This window comes from Zingiber officinale, chromosome 4A (genome assembly GCF_018446385.1).
Source record: "Zingiber officinale cultivar Zhangliang chromosome 4A, Zo_v1.1, whole genome shotgun sequence".
In the NCBI taxonomy this organism is placed as follows: domain Eukaryota; kingdom Viridiplantae; phylum Streptophyta; class Magnoliopsida; order Zingiberales; family Zingiberaceae; genus Zingiber; species Zingiber officinale.
In genome coordinates, this window is record NC_055992.1 from 105244903 (window position 1) to 105264680 (window position 19778).

Sequence of the window (19778 nt, forward strand, 5' to 3'; positions counted from 1 at the left end):
GAAGAGCCTGGACCAAAGTCAACCTGTGTTGACTTGCTTGGTCCGGGCGCCCGGATCTATTCCAGGCGCCCGGACCTCCGGGCGCCCGGAACCATTCCGGGCGCCCGGAGGTTCATATTTGACCCGATCGCAGGTTATCGCGATCTGACCGTTGGGGGATAAAATTTATCCCCCCCAGGGCGCCCGGAACCCTTCCAGGCGCCCCGACCAGTGCTATAAATATAGCACTAGTTAGCACAGAGTTTTAATCATCAATCTTGTAATTCACTTTCTCTGTGCTCTGATTTTAATTTGTGCTGTCAACGTTGTAAAGAGGCTACTCCGCCCAGAGGAGATCATCATAGTGCGCTTACATTCCTTGGATTAGCAATCTCCTGATTGCAAACCAAGTAAATCCTTTGTGTTCAGTTTAATTGTTTTTATTCAGTCTCTATTTCTTTTAAGTTACAAGTATCTACTAATTGGTTGAAATCCGAGAAAGGTTTTTGGTTTTATTTTTGTAGGGCAATTCACCCCTCCCCTCTTGCCGGCCTCCAAAGGGACCTACAACAAGAAGGGGCATTTCAAAAATAAATGCCCAAATTGGAAAGAAGAAAGACCCAAATCAACAAGACGAAAGAAGGCTCTTCAAGCGACATAGGACGAAACTTCTTCCGACGAATCAGACGCGGAGCAAACGAAGCACTCGAGCTCTATAAATACAGGTTTCGGCAAGCCGAAAGCCTCATCCCAAATCTCTTTTCTTTACTTTCTTCCGTCCATAAGAAGTTCTTCTCGCCAGTTTAGTTCGTCTACCATCCCGACAATGCCTCGGTAACCATTTCTTTGTTCTAATTTTTTTAAAAATACTTATGCACAATTATTTATTGCTATTTTTTTATAGTGAAAAAAGTAGAGATATTGTGCAACGAGAGGCTAGCTCTCTTAATCTCAGTCAGGACCCTAGGTTTTCTACTAAAGAGTCAAGGCAATCATTTCCTAATAAAAAATTTAAAGTGATAGGAACTCGTTGTCTGGATCTCCAGTTCTACCAAACCTTTTGTCCTGAAGCCATAGAGATCAATCAACATTATCAAGTTGATAGCATTATCTTTTGTAGACATGCATACAATCCTATTCTCTGTTCAGAATTTTACCACAACTTGTGCGAGCTTGATCCTCATCACTATAGGACTAGGGTCGTCACTAGAGAAATGCTCTTTGATCTGGATATGTTTCTTAGGTTTTTAAGGATACGACCCTCAATTAATCGTATCTTTTTTAGTGCTTCTATTCCAGATCCATTACCTGCTCCATTTGCACATCTTACTCTTGATATTATGTATGCTGACTTCTTTGAGGGACCACGTCCTAAAAAGATATCTATTGTACCACTTAGTCTAAGAGACAATGTTTTTTATAAGATGGTTGTCTCCTGCATTGATCCCCTGTCATCTAGAGATCAGGGTGTTTTACGATCAGTCCATCTTTTTCTGATGTATGCCTTACGGCATAGACTAGAGTTTGACTTAGGCTACTGGGTGTTCCGGTCCATTATCTATTATTCGGGGCATAACACCTCGAATAAAGTTCATATGATCCAGTGTCATATTCTTACTGCCTATATTGCTTCTCTAGGTGTGGGTGTTCATCAGGGTGAGTTGATTGAGTTATCATATTTTGATCTTATCGGGGTTAGGCAGTTGTCCTTGGCTGAGATTAAGACTAGCGACGAGGGTCTTGTGTATAAACGGACTCATCCACACTACATTCCACCGGCTGTCAAAGATCCTATTGCGGAAGATGATCCGGTCCCAGCTACTGCACCTCCTCTAGTTTATATTGATCCAGGATTTGCCATGACACCCTACTTTGATTTTTCTCAGAGCAGTTCATATGCTCCTCCTCCTCCAACTAGTGACTTCTTTACTAGTGAGTTAAGGTCAAACTTTTACTTGGTTATTAAGTCTACCCCTATTTTTGATGTGTGTCAAAGGGGGAGAGATAGTGAATTCACGGGGAGAAAAGTTAAATTGTTTGTTTATTTACTTGTTGCATATGTTTAAACTTAGCTTTGAACCTTGGTTACCAAACATCAAAAAGGGGGAGATTGTTGGTGCAAGTTGCACCAGAATCAAACTTAAGTTTTGATGTTGTCAAAGGTTCAAGTTAAGTCTTATTGTGATCTAACAAGTTGACTGAGTGTGCAGGATGTTTACTCAATCGGGAAAGACCTAGTTAGAGGCTATGCAGGAGAAATCTTAGCAGATCATGGAACCCAGGTGCAAGTCCAAGTGGGTCGAGGGGACCGGATGCTTGGCGGTGTGATCGAGAGGTCTGGAGGACCAAAGATCAAAGGAAAAGTCCTGGAGAGCCGATTAAGGCTGAGTGAAAAGTCCAAACTAGATCTGGAGGATCTAAGTTTGGTAGGTAGGTTGAGGTAAACAAACTGGAGGAGCGATAGTGAGGTCGGGTTCCCGAAGGGAACAACCTTAGTTCGCTGATCCAAATGAAGAAATCGAGAAGGTTTCAAAAGTTGAGATCAAGACAGTCCTACTGTCTTACATATTATTCCTGCTTTATATTATTCATCTAACATCTGTTTTGCAGGAGACTTTTTGTCTAATACTGTTTTGTAGATCTGAGCTGATCGGTCGATCGAATAGTAGGATCGGTCGACCGAACCAAGCAGAATCAGCACAGAAATCAAATCATATCAGAACTGAGTCCAAGTCGGATCAAAGCCTGATCGGTCGACCGAACCGTAAGATCGGTCGACCGAACCATAGTGACTCAGCACAGGACAGATCATCAGCACCGATCAGCAGTAAAGGAAATAAGATGATCGATCGACCGAACCTGGGGATCGGTCGACCGATCCAATCAGCATTTATTCAACATTAAAGGATGATCTCGACAAAATCACGACGAACAGGGAAGGAAGCTGTTTGGTCGACCGAAAGGCATAATCGGTCGATCGAACCATTAAAGACCAGTACATACAAAAGATCGAGCCAGCTTCGAACTTCAGCCAGGAAGGAAGGGAGTGGGTTCGGTCGACCGAACCTCCAAAATGTTAGGACCAAAAGTAGCTAGAGGGGGGGGTGAATAGCTCGTCGCGTGCTCGTTGCTCGGCGTTGCTTGTTTCTTCAAAGATACGCAGCGGAAAATACAGAAACAAATCACACAACGCTAACACGGTTGGTTTACTTGGTATCCACCTCACAAGAGGTGACTAGTCCAAGGATCCACACCACGCACGCACCCTCCACTATGAAAACACTCCTTTTCGGTAACTACCGAGGGCGGAGAAGCCCTACAAGACTCTCAGTACAAGAAGAAAGGAAAGGGAAACAAAATACAAGCTTACAAGCTTACAATGAGTACAAAACTCTAACCCTAGCTTCTCTTCTTGCCTTTGATCCGCCTCTTGACTTGGAAAGCTTCCAAGATCCTTCAAGAACTGGCGATCTGATCTTTGAGAGCGCTGTGGGAGAGTTGGCGAGAGCTCTGGAGTGAATCGGAGAAGTTCTTCTGCAGCCATCGAACGCCTGCAGCTATAAACGACGCCAACGGTCGGATCCCGATCGATTCGAATGTTCCCAATCGATCGGGGAGGCTTTGGATCGATCCACGGATCGATCCAGAGCGCCTCTGTAATCTGGAAACGTGCCTAGATCGATCCACGGATCGATCCAGCGCTTATCGCGCGAAGCAGCCGCGTCCCAATCGATCCACTGATCGATTGGGACCTCTGGATCGATCCACGGATCGATCCAGAAGCTTTCTGTTCGCTGGGACAGGTCTGGATCGATCCACTGATCGATCCAGAGCCTGGATCGATCCACTGATCGATCCAGCACTTGGTTTTTGTCCAAAACCAAGTCCTAAACCTCCCAAACCAACATCCGGTCAACCTTGACCTGTTGGTATGTCATGCCTAGCATCTAGTCACTCCCTTGACCTGCTAGGACTCCCTTACCAAGTGTCCGGTCAATCCCTTTGACCCACTTGGACTTTTCTCTGTGCCAAGTATCCGGTCAATCCCTTTGACCTACTTGGACTTTTCTTTCATGCCAAGTATCCAGTCAATCCTTTGACCTACTTGGACTTCCCAACACCAGATGTCCGATCATCCTTGATCCATCTGGATTTTCCCTTGCCTGGCTTCACTCACCAGGACTTTCACCTAGCTTCACTCACTAGGGTTTTCCATCTGCCTAGCTTTACTCACTAGGACTTTCACCTGGCTTCACTCACCAGGATTTCCATCTGCCTAGCTTCACTCACTAGGACTTTCACCTGGCTTCACTCACCAGGATTTCCATCTGCCTAGCTTCACTCACTAGGACTTTCTTCTGCCTGGCTTCACTCACCAGGACTTTTCTTCTGCCTGGCTTCACTCACCAGGACTTTTCTTCTGCCTGGCTTCACTTACCAGGACTTTCATTTTGCCTAACATCCCAGTTAGGACTTCCCAGTCAAGTATCCAGTCAACCTTGACCTACTTGACTCTTCTTCAAACAATATCTTATTGTCAAACATCTAAACTCAAACCAAGACTCAGCTTGGTTACCCAGGTCAACCTTGACCTGAGGGATATTGCACCAACAATCTCCCCCTTTTTGATGTTTGACAATACCACAATAACACTTACAATCCCATATGTAAGTTAGGCTAATCCCATAGCCTCCTTCTTCATGCCACTAGGTAATGAAAGCATAAATTAAGCTCTTCATTCTCCCCCTAAGAGGGCAAACTCCCTCTAGGTAATGAAAGTCTAACTTACTCCCTTTCATGAGTCCTTTCATTCTCCCCCTATGACCTTCCCATAGGTAATGAAGGACTAAGCTTAACCATACATTCTCCCCCTATTGGCACACATCAACCCATCGTTGGACACACATCAACCTATGCTCCAATTCTGGGCACACTTCAACAAATCCATTTGTTGAAGACTCTCCCCCTGAAGAGTTGCTCATCGTTGTTCACAACATCACTCGTTGTGATCAACACGATAATGAAGGTCCCATACCCTTCATTTATCCTTAACGTCTCCCTCAATGTAGACAACTACTCAACCTTGAGCATTATCTACCACTTGAGTGTTCACTTGAAATAATGAGGATATCCACTCCCCATTTCTCCCCATTTCAAGTTTAAATGCTCAACCTTGAGCAAGTTCACAACAGAAGGTTAACCACCTTCCAAGGTTCATGAAAAATAATTTTCATGTCTTTAAAGAGTCCCTCCCCCTAAAGACATGGTGGTAACTTCTGTCATTGCACCAACAATGACTTGGAATCCCTAAAACATTAGGAAACCCAAATTTAGAAGTTTTGAGGTTCAAATATTCAAAATTTTAAACAACCTCAACCTAAACTTCTACTTAGTCTTCGTTAACCAATCCATCCTTGTTTTCAACATGAAAACACCCTTTGTATGTATACAAATGTATTTAAGGGGTTTGGAATGGTTACCTAGACTCAAAGAGGTTCAAAGATGCTGAAATCAGGCCTTCCCAGCCAAAATCAGCAACTTGGATCGATTGGAGTTGGGTTCCAATCGATTGAACCTTTCTGAATCGATCCACAGATCGATTCAGACTCCCTGGATCGATCGGCTGATCGATCCAGCGAGCTTCTGCTCGCGGGAATTGCCGTTTGAATCAATCCATGGATCGATTCATGGAACTCCAATCGATCCATGGATCGATCGGAGCTCTGATAGTTGCTGAAATTCCTTTTTAGTCAACTTCAGAAACCCCTAGAAAATTCTACAAAAATCCAAAAATTATGAAATTTCGTGTAGACATTATTTAGGGCATACTTAATCATGGAAAAATAGTTTTCTATGAAAATACATCATATTTTCAAAGATTGACACAAACTTGAAAACTTGCAAAAACTTTAGTGTTTTTCTTCAAGTTTGTGTCTAACTATTCAATGGTGATTACTATCAAAAGATAGCCTTCACCAAGGTTTTCCAAAACCATTTTAAAAACATTTTCAAAACCAATATCCCATCATGTTCCTTGGGCATAATGCACATGACTTGTACATTAGCTTTCCCAATGATGGGAAAACACATAACTATGTGTTTTGATGAACTTAAAACTCAAAAGAATGCACTAAATCAACATCTTGAGTTTTGTTCATCATCCTAACATCTCACTTGTATCTAATGTGCACTAAAACACATACAAGTCATCTTATAGGTCTTTGTGAGATGTAAGATTTTGGTTTTGCCCTATTCTAGGGATCATGCATATCTATCTAGGCATTTTGAGAGGTATTAGACATCCACCTAGGATGTCACTTGTCAATAAGTGTCGTTAGATGCCATTTGTCCTTAATTACAAGGAATTAAACTTAATGCATGATTATGTTATGGCATACATCAAAAGAAAATAGCTTTCAAAAGAAAGATTCCTATAACTACATGATGTATGTATGGCATGACATGGTATTTTTGTATTTTTCATGATAAGTCATGAATGCAAAATACAAATAAGATAAAATATGATGTCATGGCATATTATGAGCAAACAATCATGGCAAGGTTTAGCATAAATAAAATATACCTAGATTACCTATCTAAGTATCATTAATCTTAGCTAATCCTAAAACTTAAAACCTTAGATTGCCCAAAGTGCTTCAAGAGAGTGCCAAAACCTAAGTTTGCATTTCTTATTCCCTTGATTAATTTATGCCAATTAAAATAAACATGTCCTCAAATGTTGGCATATTTCATTTTTCCTCAATAGTAGCACTTTTAAATTTAAGGCCCGGATTGCCTTAAATTGCCTAAGAACATACCAAAATCCCAACTTGATAGTTCTTATGAATTTCCCAATATGTGCCATTTAAGATTAAAATCAATTCTTCCACCATTTGGCACATTTTACTCTTTCAAGGAGTAATCAATAATTCCATTTCATTTTCAAAGGTTAACAAAAACCTTGAAAATGCTCCTTGAGTGTCAATTTCCTCAAAGTTGGGTTAACTACCCTTCTAATCGGAGTTGACACTCTCTAACCCATCTATGGGGTAGAGAAGATGCTCCTAGGAACCCAACACCTATTGGTGCTCCTTGGATGCTCTAGATACTCACTAGGGATAACTTCCCTAGATACCTTCCTAGTGACCTTGTTGGGCTTCTTAGAAGCCTTGGTCACATTTTCTAGGTCAACCCTAGGGATAACCTCCCTTGTGACCTTGTTTGTGACTTTCTTAGACTTCTTAGAAGTCTTAGTCACATTTATTGCAAAAATACTCTTAGGGATGACTTCCCTAGTATTTTTGGCTTGACCACTAGACCTAGGGTTTGTTCCATAACTATATGGAACCCTATGATAAGAGGGCACATCCTTCTTGGCCTTTGGTTTGTATCCCAAACCTCTATGGCCATTGGATGGCTTTTGTACCCCTAAACCTAGGTTATGCTCATTTTGCCCTAATAGGATATTTTCCATCCTTTTTAGGGTCTTTTCCATTTTATCAAGCCTTGATCTCAAGACTTGATTTTCTATCACTAAGTCCTTAGTTTTTGGTTTTTCATTTGATCCATGAGCATTTTTATTCTTGGGCTTGTATCTATTATCCTTAGTGTTCTTGCCTAGGTTTTTACCTACATTCCTAGCCTTAAGGATAGTAGTTTTGGCATGTAGGGCCACATGCTTTTCCTTAAAGCCCTCATGCTTCCTATTCTTATGGTAAATCGCATTAAAATGATAAAAATTTGACCTAGCATGCTTTTTACCATTTTGCAAGGAGATAGGCTCAATGAAAGTTACCTTCCTTTTTACCTTGGAGGCTCCCCCTTGACTAATGCCTCCTTGAGCCTTGACCATCTTCTTCCCCTTGGGGCATTGACTTCGGTAATGCCCCTTTTGTTGACACAAGAAGCACACAATGTGCTCCTTGCTCTTCTTTGTCCCGGGGGTGGTCTCCTTGGGCTTCTCCTTGCCCTTTTGTGCCACTTGGCCCTTCTTCTTGGCCAAATTGGGACACTTGCTCTTGTAGTGCCCACTTTCCCTACACTCAAAACATATTATATGATTTTTATTTTTAATTGAAACATTTATACCTTTGCTTGTAGGGGTGGCATCTTTTTCTTTGGATCCGGAGGTAGAAGCTTCCTCTTGATCGGACCTTGATTCTCCTCCATTTGATTTTTCTTGACTTGTGGAGGTAGAAGCTTCTTCCTCCTCTTCTTCTCTTGACCCGGATGTAGAAGCTTCTTCTTCTTCTTGATCCGGTGTCACCAAGGATTGCTCCCCCTCAATCCTAGAGGTGGAGGCTTCATCATCTTGAATATGAAACAAGGAGTATGCTCCCTCCTTGTTCCCTTCGTTGCATTCCCTTGAGGATGAAACTTCTTGGATTTCCTCTTCTTCGGAGGTTGAGCATCTCTCAACCTCGGAATCCTCCTCTTGGTCTTGCTCCAAAGAGTCACCCTCTCTGGATTCTTCATGATCTTGTACAGTGGAGGGGATCTCTTCATGAAGCTTGGCCAATTTGCTCCATAGCTCCTTTGCATCTTCAAACTCTCCAATTTTGCAAAGGATGGTGCTTGGCAATAAATTTACCAAAAGCTTGGTCACTTTGTCATTTGCCTCGCACCTTTGGACTTGCTCCGGGCTCCATTTGCTTTTCTTTAGAACTTTGCCCTTTGAATTTCTTGGAGCCTTGAAGCCTTCCATTAGAGCAAACCATTGCTCTATCTCCATCATAAGAAAATTTTCGATTCTTGATTTCCAAGAATCGAAACTCGTAGAAGTGTATGGTGGAGCCACCCTTGTGTCAAATCCAAGCCCATCTTGGAATTGCATCTTGAAGTTGAGCTTGATAAAGTGTTGAACTTGAAGAATTTGCTCCAACTTCTTCACCCTCTAGCTTTTCTTGATATGCTTGACCCTTCCGGCGATGATTCCGGTGAAGAGCGGCCTTGCTCTGATACCACTTGTTAGGACCAAAAGTAGCTAGAGGGGGGGTGAATAGCTCGTCGCGTGCTCGTTGCTCGGCGTTGCTTGTTTCTTCAAAGATACGCAGCGGAAAATACAGAAACAAATCACACAACGCTAACACGGTTGGTTTACTTGGTATCCACCTCACAAGAGGTGACTAGTCCAAGGATCCACACCACGCACGCACCCTCCACTATGAAAACACTCCTTTTCGGTAACTACCGAGGGCGGAGAAGCCCTACAAGACTCTCAGTACAAGAAGAAAGGAAAGGGAAACAAAATACAAGCTTACAAGCTTACAATGAGTACAAAACCCTAACCCTAGCTTCTCTTCTTGCCTTTGATCCGCCTCTTGACTTGGAAAGCTTCCAAGATCCTTCAAGAACTGGCGATCTGATCTTTGAGAGCGCTGTGGGAGAGTTGGCGAGAGCTCTGGAGTGAATCGGAGAAGTTCTTCCGCAGCCATCGAACGCCTGCAGCTATAAACGACGCCAACGGTCGGATCCCGATCGATTCGAATGTTCCCAATCGATCGGGGAGGCTTTGGATCGATCCACGGATCGATCCAGAGCGCCTGATTTCGACCTCACCGGATCGATCCACGGATCGATCCGGCCATATCGGAAACCCCCAATCGATCCATCGATCGATTGACCTCCGATCGATCCACGGATCGATCCGAGTTTCTGTACGATCAGAGCTCGGATCGATCCATCGATCGATCCAAAGACTTGGTTTTGTCCAAAACCAAGTCCTAAACCTCCCAAACCAACATCCGGTCAACCTTGACCTGTTGGTATGTCATGCCTAGCATCTAGTCACTCCCTTGACCTGCTAGGACTCCCTTACCAAGTGTCCGGTCAATCCCTTTGACCCACTTGGACTTTTCTCTGTGCCAAGTATCCGGTCAATCCCTTTGACCTACTTGGACTTTTCTTTCATGCCAAGTATCCAGTCAATTCTTTGACCTACTTGGACTTCCCAGCATCAGATGTCCGATCATCCTTGATCCATCTGGATTTTCCCTTGCCTGGCTTCACTCACCAGGACTTTCACCTAGCTTCACTCACTAGGGTTTTCCATCTGCCTAGCTTTACTCACTAGGACTTTCACCTGGCTTCACTCACCAGGATTTCCATCTGCCTAGCTTCACTCACTAGGACTTTCACCTGGCTTCACTCACCAGGATTTCCATCTGCCTAGCTTCACTCACTAGGACTTTCACCTGGCTTCACTCACCAGGATTTCCATCTGCCTAGCTTCACTCACTGGGACTTTCTTCTGCCTGGCTTCACTCACCAGGACTTTTCTTCTGCCTGGCTTCACTCACCAGGACTTTTCTTCTGCCTGGCTTCACTTACCAGGACTTTCATTTTGCCTAACATCCCAGTTAGGACTTCCCAGTCAAGTATCCAGTCAACCTTGACCTACTTGACTCTTCTTCAAACAATATCTTATTGTCAAACATCTAAACCCAAACCAAGACTCAGCTTGGTTACCCAGGTCAACCTTGACCTGAGGGATATTGCACCAACACAGAACTCCTATAAAAACAGGCTCGAAGACAGAGGCCAGCAACAATTTTCTGATTATCTTCAAGTCTTCTCTCTGCGTACGGATTGTGCTACAAGTCTTCGACTCCGCAAATCTACTTCGTCCAGAAGTGCCAACCAAGCTTCAACCTATACACATAATTGTCAGTATATTTTTATATTGCACTTAATTTCAATAAGATAGTAGGATTGTTACTATCTTATTCTATTTGTACTTGTACGATCTGCTTCTCTCCGAGGATTTTGAAGAGAAGGGTTATAGTGATTTGCCCATCGGTGCGGTCAAGGACCGCGGGCCTTTGAGTAGGAGTCGAGCTAGGCTCCGAACGAAGTAAAAGAACGTGTCTCTTTGTTTAATTTCCGCTGCTTAACTTTTTTTTTAAAAGGATAAAGAAAAGTTTTAAAAAGTGATATTCACCCCCCCCCCCCTCTATCGCAAGTTTCAGATCTATCACTAGGCAGTTGGAAAGTCCAAGTGTGATCTTTCCAAAGGAGAAAGTCCTGGTGAGGAGCCAGACAATTGGAAAGTCCAAGTGTGATCTTGGCAAAGGAGAAAGTCCTGGTGAGGAGCCAGGCAATTGGAAAGTCCAAGTGTGATTTTAGCAAAAGGTGTAAGTCCAAGCATGTGGTCTTGGCAAGGTAAGTCCTAGTGTGACTTGGTGAAGAGAACTCGACAACTAGGATGATGTCGAAGGAAGCTCCTGAAGGCAAGGTGTGAAGGATGGGAGATATTCGAGGGACGCAAGGCTGATGGGGGAGGCTAGAAGGCTAGTTCGAGGTTGGTCGGGTGTGGCCAAATACTAGGCATGGAGATCCAACAGGTCACCGTTGACTAAGAGTTGGGTTAGAGACTTTGGACTTGAGTTTGAGTCAAGTCCAGACTGGTCAATCGATCAGGCGATCGATTAAATCAGGGTCCAATTGATCAGCCGATCGATTGGAGTGTGCTGCGAAGGAAGGAATGTCCCAATCGATTGGTCGATCGATTGGGACCATAATTCGCGAGCCAGAGGCCTTCCCAATCGATCGAGCGATCGATTGGGAGCTGCCGATCGATTGGGCAGGGAAGTTCTCGCGCGATTGCGAGAACACAGAAAGCGTCTGAATCGATCCACCGATCGATTCAGACTGTCCCAATCGATTGGGATTCGACCGTTGCGTAGGATGCAGGTGATGGACGGTTGGAATTGTGCGGATGTGACGTGTCAATCGATTGGGGTTGATCTCAATCGATTGGGAGTACTGTATATAGTCTGGGTGGAGCATTTTCTTCTCTAGAACTTTGAGTTCTTCTCCTGTGATTTTCTACGATTTTCACCAACGATCTCCTCCGAGATTCTTGCCAGTTCTTGAGGGTTCTTAGAGTGCATCACCAAAATTCAAGAGGCAACAACAACAAGCAACAAGTAAGCAAGAAGAAGGGTGTATTTCAATTATATTCTTGTATTTTCTTCTTGTGTGAGTGTTGTAGTGTTGTGTGTGTTTGTACGAGGCTTCTCCACCTCCGGCTGCGACCGAGAAGGAGTATTTCATAGTGGAGGAGTGAGTCGGTGTGTGGATCCTTGGATTAGTCACCTCATCTTGAGGTGGATACCAAGTAAATCCTAGGTGTTAGCATTGTGAGTGTTTGTCTTCGAGTATTCCACTACACAACAACAAGATAAAGCAAACCGATGCAAGCGCGATGAAACGCTATTCACCTCCCTCTAGCGGGCACATCGGTCCCAACAATTTGTATCAGAGCGAGGCCGCTCTTCTACGGACTAACCGCCAAGAGAGCAAGAAGCTAGAGGAAGAAGAAGATAGATTTGGAAGGACCACTCGGATGGGACAACCGAATTCCACCTCCGTATGACAAAGAGAACTTCAATTTTTAGAGAACTCGGTTGGAGACATGGTTTCAAATGGATTGAAACCAATGAGTTGTTTTGGAGGGCCCATTTGAAGCTCCAACGGACAAGAAGGGTAAGCGCCTCCGACCTCGACATTGGACCGAGGAACAAAGGGAGCAAGAAGAGGCGGATAAGGAGGTAACAAATATTTTGTTAAATCTATTACCCTCTAACATAATTGTGAGTGTAGGTGAATGCACAAGTGCATGTGATTTTAGAAGAAGATCATTGTCTATCATGAGAACCTCACTCAATTTCAAGGAGTGGATGAGCCTAAGGAGAAGGGCTCATTGGTCCAAGAAGAGAAGGACCAATTCGATGTTGACATAAGATCAACATTCGAGGAGAAGAAGGAAGAGGAGGAGAAGGAAGAAGATGAGAGATCTTCTACACCTTCAAGAGAGGAAGAGGTTCCACATCCTCAAGAGTTGAAGAGGTGGAAGCACCCACACTCTCAAGAGGAGAATAAGAAGAAGATGATGCAACCTCCACAATGCAAGATAAATCAAATGGAGCATCAAATGCCACCCCTACAAGCAAAGGTATAGAAATTTCGCTTGTAAATAATAAAAATCATATCATTTGCTTTGAATGTAGGGAACATGGACACTATAAGAGCAAATGTCCAAAATTGGCCAAGAAGAAGAACCAAGTAATACCCAAGGGTAAGGAGAAGTCCAAGGAAACAATCCCCACAACAAAGAAGAGAAAGGAACACATTGTATGTTTCTTGTGCAACCAAAATAGACATTATCGAAGCCAATGTCCAAAGGGGAAGAAAACAACCAAAGTCAAAGGAGGAAACACAAGTTTAGGGGGAGCTTCCAAGGTAAAAACCAAGGTATCATTTAATAAAACCATTCCTTTGATACATGATAAAAAGCATGCTAGAAATAATGCTTATCATCTTAATGCTATTTATCATGAAAGTAGGAAGCATGATGACACTAAGGGTAAATATATTCCTCCTCATGCTAGATTTATCACACCTAAGGCTAGGAAGGTAGATAATTACTTAGGCAATAATTCTAAGGATTATAGATATATGCCTAAAAATAGAAATGCTCAAAGACTCAATGAAAAACCAAAATCTAGGGATTTATGGAGTGAAAATCAAGTCTTGAGGATAAGACTTGATAATTTAGAAAGGACCCTAGCAAGAATGAAAAACATGCTTAGTGGTCAAAATGAGCAAAATCTAGGGAGAACTAGGCAAGAACCATTCAATGACCATAGAGATTTGGGATACAAGCCTAAGCCTAAGAAGGATGTGACTACCTTTCATAGGATTCCATATAGTTATGAGACCAACCTTAAGTGTAGAGGTCAAATCAAAGATACTAGGGAAGGTATCCCTAAAAGTACTTATGACAAGACCAATATGACTAAGACTTCAAGAAGTCTAACAAAGTCACAAAGAAGGTCACAAGCGAGGTCATCCCTAAAGTTGATCTAGTAAAGGTGACTAAGGCTCCAAAAAGGTCAAACAAAGTCACAAAAAAGGTTACAAGGGAAGTTATTCCTAGAAGTGATCTAGAAGTGACCAAGGCTTCTAAGAAGCCTAGAAAGGTTCTTAGGAAGGTATCTAGGGAAGTCATCCCTAGTGAGTACCTAGAGCATCCAAGGAGCACTAATAGATTTTGGGTTCCTAGAAGCATATTCTCTACACCCAGATGGGTTTAGAGAGTGTCAACTCAAATTGAAAAGGTAGTTAACCTAACCTTGTTAAAGTTGATACTTGAGAGCATTTTCAAGGTTATTGTTAATCTTTGAAAATGGAAAAGATTATAAGGTTACTCTTTGAAAGAGTAATATATGTTCCAAAATTTGAAGAGTTGAACTCAATCTAAATTGGCACACTTAAGAAAAGTATAAGAAAAATCAAGTTAGAATTTTGATACTTTTTTAAGGAATTAAGAGAAAACCCATGCATTAATCAAATGTGATTAAGCCTTGAAGAGCAAAAAGGTGCCAAGTTTTGAGGATTTGAAACTAGGTTAACATTGGCACACTTAAAGGAAAATCATAAGAGATACTAAGTTGAGATTTTGGTGTTCTCTAAATGGGCTAAGGGACAATTTAAACCTTAGTAAAATTAATTACTCCTTGGAGGAGTAAGTTGTGCCAAACTTTAAGGAATCACATTTAATGTAAGTTGGTACACTTGGAAAAGGATAAGAAATTGCTAGTTGAGATCTTAGTATGTTCTTAAGAAACTAAGAGCAAATCTAAATCTTAAGTCTCAACATATACTCCTTAAGAGGAGTAATTTGTGTCAAACAGAAATTTGAGTATTGAATTCTTAATCTCAATTGGCACAAATAGAAAAGGGTAAAAGAAATGTCAAGTTGAGTTTTGGCATTTCTTCAAGAAATGGGCAATCTAGGATTAAATTTTAAGGTTTAGCATAGGATTAAGGATGCTTAGATAGCCTATCTAGGTATATTTTATTTATGCTAAAATGTCATGATTAATTGTCTATCATATGTCATGACATCATGCGTTGCATTCATTTTTATTATGAAAAATACAAAAATACTATGTCATGTCATACATACATCATGTAGCTATAACATCATTTTCTTTTGAAAATTACTTATTTTGATGTATGTCATTAATCATCATGCATTATGTCAATTTCCTTATTATTAAGGACAAAAGACATTTATTATGAATGGAAGTGTCCCAACAAGTGGGATCATATCAAGTGACATCCTAGATGGATAATCATGATTTTCACAATGCCTAGATAGAGATGCATAATCCCTTAGAGATGCATGATCCCTTAGTTTAGGACAAAACCAAATATACATCTCACAAAGAACCATAAGGTGACTTGTATGTGTTTTAGTACACATTAGATACAAGTGAGATATTAGGATGGTGAACAAAACTCAAGATGTTGATTTAGTGCATCTTGTTGAGTTTTAGGTTCATCAAAACACATAGTTATGTGTTTTTCAATCATTGGGGAAGCTAATGTACAAGTCATGTGCATTGAGCCCAAAGAACATGGTTGGATATTGATTTTTAAACAGTTTTTAAAATGCTTTTGAAAACTTTGGTGAAGACTATCTTTTGATAGTATTCATCATTGAATAGTTAGACACAAACTTGGAAGAAACCACTAAAGTTTTTACAAGGTTTTAAGTTTGTGTCAATCTTTGAAAATAGGAAGTATTTTTATAGAAAACTATTTTTCCTTAAGAGAATATACCCTAAATAATATCTACATGAGTTTTCATGATTTTTTAGAGGTTTGTAGAATTTTTGGGGAGTTTCTGAAGTTTGTTGAAATTGAATTTCAGAGAAATCGGAAACCCAATCGATCAGCCGATCGATTAGGATGGTTTTAATTGATCAGTCAATCGATTGGGAAGCTAATTCCCGTAAACAAAGAGTCAGTGGATCAATTAGCTGATCGATTGACCCAGGCTGGATTGATCAGTCAATCGATTTAGAGGGAATTTCTGCAAGCAGAAGCTTGCGGAATCGATCAATGGATCGATTGAAGTATCTTCAATCGATTGAGTCCCAACTTCAATCGATTGGGAAGTCTAATTTTGGCCTGAAAAGTTTGATTTCAGCACATTAAGCCACTTCAAGTTCCAATAACCATTCCAAATCCCTTGGAATACATTTGTATACATTGAGGGGGAGTTTTTCTTGATGAAGATATGTATGGATTGATTAAGATAAATCAAAGTGAAGTTTAGGATGAGATTTAGTTTCAATTTCAAATTTTGGAACCTCAAAACTTCAAGTTTTGGGTTTCAAGGGTCATTAATCATTTATAACCCTTTGGAATACACTTGTATACATTTATGGGGGAACTTTCATGATGAAAGCAAGTATGAATTGCTTAAGGTAGACTTAGGTGAAGTTTAGGTTGGGTTTAGTTTCATTATTGAATTTTGAACTTCAAAACTTCAAGTTTTGATTTTCCTTTGTTGGTACAATGACAGAAGTTTGACCATGTTTTTAGGGGGAGTTACTCCTTGAATGCATGAAAATTTATCTTCAAGGACCTTGGAAGGGGGTTAAACCTTCATGTTTGATAATACTCAGGGTCGAGTATTGGGGAACAATGGAAGATTGATTATTTTCATTGCTAGGATGATAAATGCTCTCGAATGAGCATTGTGTAGTAGGTTACTGCTCAAGGGGGAGCATTGGATTAATGAAGAGGATCGAACCTTCATTGGTAAAGTGAAAAATGCTCTTGGATGAGCATTGAGAAGAAGATTACTGCTCAAGGGGGGGCATTGGATTAATGAAGGGGATCAGACCTTCATTGGTAAAGCGAAAAATGCTCTTGGATGAGCATTGAGAAGAAGATTACTGCTCAAGGGGGAGCATTGGGTTAATGAAAGGGATCATACCTTCATTGGTAAAATGAAAAATGCTCTTGAATGAGTATTGAGAAGACGATTACTGCCAAAGGGGGAGCATTGAATACAATGAATGGGAGTTTCATTGGGAAGTTGATGCATGCTCTAGGATGAGCATTGTGAAGTGAATTAGAGCTCAAAGGGGAGCTTTGGCGGCAATGAAGAATATGAGATCTTCATTGTGGGGTTGTTAACAACATATGAGGTTGTAAACAATGTAGAGTTAACTCTTATGGAGAAGAGTTTGTTTTCAGTTTTTGATGTGTGACAAAGGGGGAAAATGAAAGGTTAAGTTAGACCTTCATCCCAAGCAGGGGGAATTTGCCCTCTAGGAAAGGGAGAATGAAGGAAACCTTCATTCATGCTTTGTCATAGAGTTAAGGTTATAGGATTTAGCCTTAGTATAAAGGAGTTAAGGCTAGTATAAAGAAGCAGTTAAGGCTATGAGATTTAGCCTTAGTATAAAGAAGAGGTCAAGGCCATGAGATTTAGCCTTAGTATAAAGGAGAGGTTAAGGGTATGAGATTTAGCCTAACTTAGAGGTATTGTCAAATATCAAAAAGGGAGAGATTGTTGGAGCAATTTCCCTTAGGTCAAGTTTGACCAGTTTGACTAAGCTTGAGTTGAGTCAAGCTTGAGTCCAGATTTGAGTTTTGATGTTTGACAATATAAGGAGATTGCTGGAGCAATTGTCCGGTTATGGAGATGGTTAAAGGGTTGACCAGGTTGATGAGAATACAAGTCAAGTAGGTCAAGGTTGACAGGAGACTTGACTGGAAAAGTCCTAACTGGATGTTAGGTAATTGGAAAGTCCTAGTGAGGAGTCAGGCAGCTGAAAAGTCCAAGTGTGATTTTGGAAAAAAAAGAAAGTCCTGGTGAGGAGCCAGACAATTGAAAAGTCCATGTGTGATCTTGGCAAATTAGAAAGTCCTGGTGAGGAGCCAGACAATTGGAAAGTCCAAGTGTGATCTTGGCAAAGGATGTAAGTCCAAGCATGTGATCTTGGTAAGGTAAGTCCTAGTGTGACTTGGCGAGGATAACTCGACAACTAGGATGAGGCCGAAGGAAGCTCCTGAAGGCAAGGTGTGAAGGTTGGGAGATATCAGAGGGACGCAAGGCTGATGGAGGAGGCTAGAAGGCTAGTTCGAGGTTGGTCGGGTGTGGCCAAATACTAGGCATGGAGACCCAACAGGTCACGGTTGACCGGGAGTTGGGTTAGAGACTTTGAACTTGAGTTTGAGTCAAGTCCAGGATGGTCAATTGATCGGGCGATCGATTGAACCAGGGTCCAATCAATCAGCCGATCGATTGGAGTGTGCTGCGAAGGAAAGAATGACCCAATCGATTGGTTGATCAATTGGGACCATAATTCGTGAGCATAGAGGCCTTCCCAATCGATCGAGCGATCGATTGGGAGCTGCCGATCGATCAACCGATCGATTGGGCAGGGAAGTTCTCGCGCGATCGCGAGAAAACAGAAAGCGTCTGAATCAATCCACCGATCGATTCAAACTGTCCTAATCGATTGGCCAATCGATTGAGATTCGACCGTTGCACAAGATGCAGGTGATGGACGGCTGGGATTGTGCGGATGTGACGTGGCAATCGATTGGGGTTGATCTCAATCGATTGGGAGCACTGTATATAGCCTGGGCAGAGTGTTTTCTTCGCCAGAACTTTGGGTTCTTCTCCTGTGATTTTCTGTGATTTTCACCAGCGATCTCCTCCGAGATTCTTGCCAGTTCTTGAGGGTTCTTGGAGTGCATCTCCAAGATTCAAGAGGCAATAACAACAAGCAACAAGTAAGCAAGAAGAAGGGTGTACTTTAGTTGTATTCTTATATTTTCTTCTTGTGTGAGTGTTGTAGTGTTGTGTGTGTTTGTACGAGGCTTCTCCGCCTCCGGCTGCGACCGAGAAGGAGTATTTCTTAGTGGAGGAGTGAGTCGATGTGTGGATCCTTGGATTAGTCACCTCATCTTGAGGTGGATACCAAGTAAACCCTAGGTGTTAGCATTGTGAGTGTTTGTCTTCGAGTATTCCGCTGCACAACAACAAGACGAAGCAAACCAACACAAGCGGGATGAAATACTATTCACCCCCCTCTAGCGGGCATATCGGTCCCAACAATCTTAACTATTAGTCCCACTTTATTTTTAGGGTGACGTATCAAAAGACATTAGTTTTGACCTTGATTTAGGGCAAATTGTAAATTAGTTGACTTGTTCATTGCGGAGATATTAGACAGTATGCCGTATGAGAGTTGCTCCCCCCTTCTCTCCCTTTCAAATGACGCTTCTACCCTCTTCCTATTTTTATTATTTTCCAATTTTATTTAATTTTTATTTAGTTTTATTAAAAAAAAAGCTCTCATATTTATATATTTTTAAATTTTATTTAATTTTTATTTAGTTTTATTTTTTAATTAGTTTTATTTTTTATTATTTCAATTTTATTTAATTTTTATTTAGTTTTATTTTTAATCAATTTTATTTATTATTTTTTATCAATACTTTATTTTTTTCAATTTTATTTAAATTTTATTTAGTTTTATTTTTTTTAATTAATTTTATTTATTATTTTTTCATCCGTATTTTTTTCAATTTATTATTATTTTTTTAAGTTTTGTGTTTTTATTGATTTTATTTCTCTTAATCAATTTTTTTATTAGTTTTATTTCTTTGAATAATTTTTTTATATGCTTATAATCTTTTATTTATTTTTAGTTATAAATTTGAGGAGTTATTATTTATAAATTTTTAAAAAAATATAAAAATATGAATCAAAATAAAAATTATATATTTAAAACTAACAAAAATACTAACAATTAATAGTGAACGCATTCATAACTTAGGAACAAACATTTTTTTTTCAAATAAAGAGTACATGTAATAATACAAAAAAACATAAAAATATATAAAAATAGAAATTTTAATCAATATTGCCTCCAAATTCTGCTCCCGATGCGTTTAGTGGTAGTATACCTATTACTTCGTAC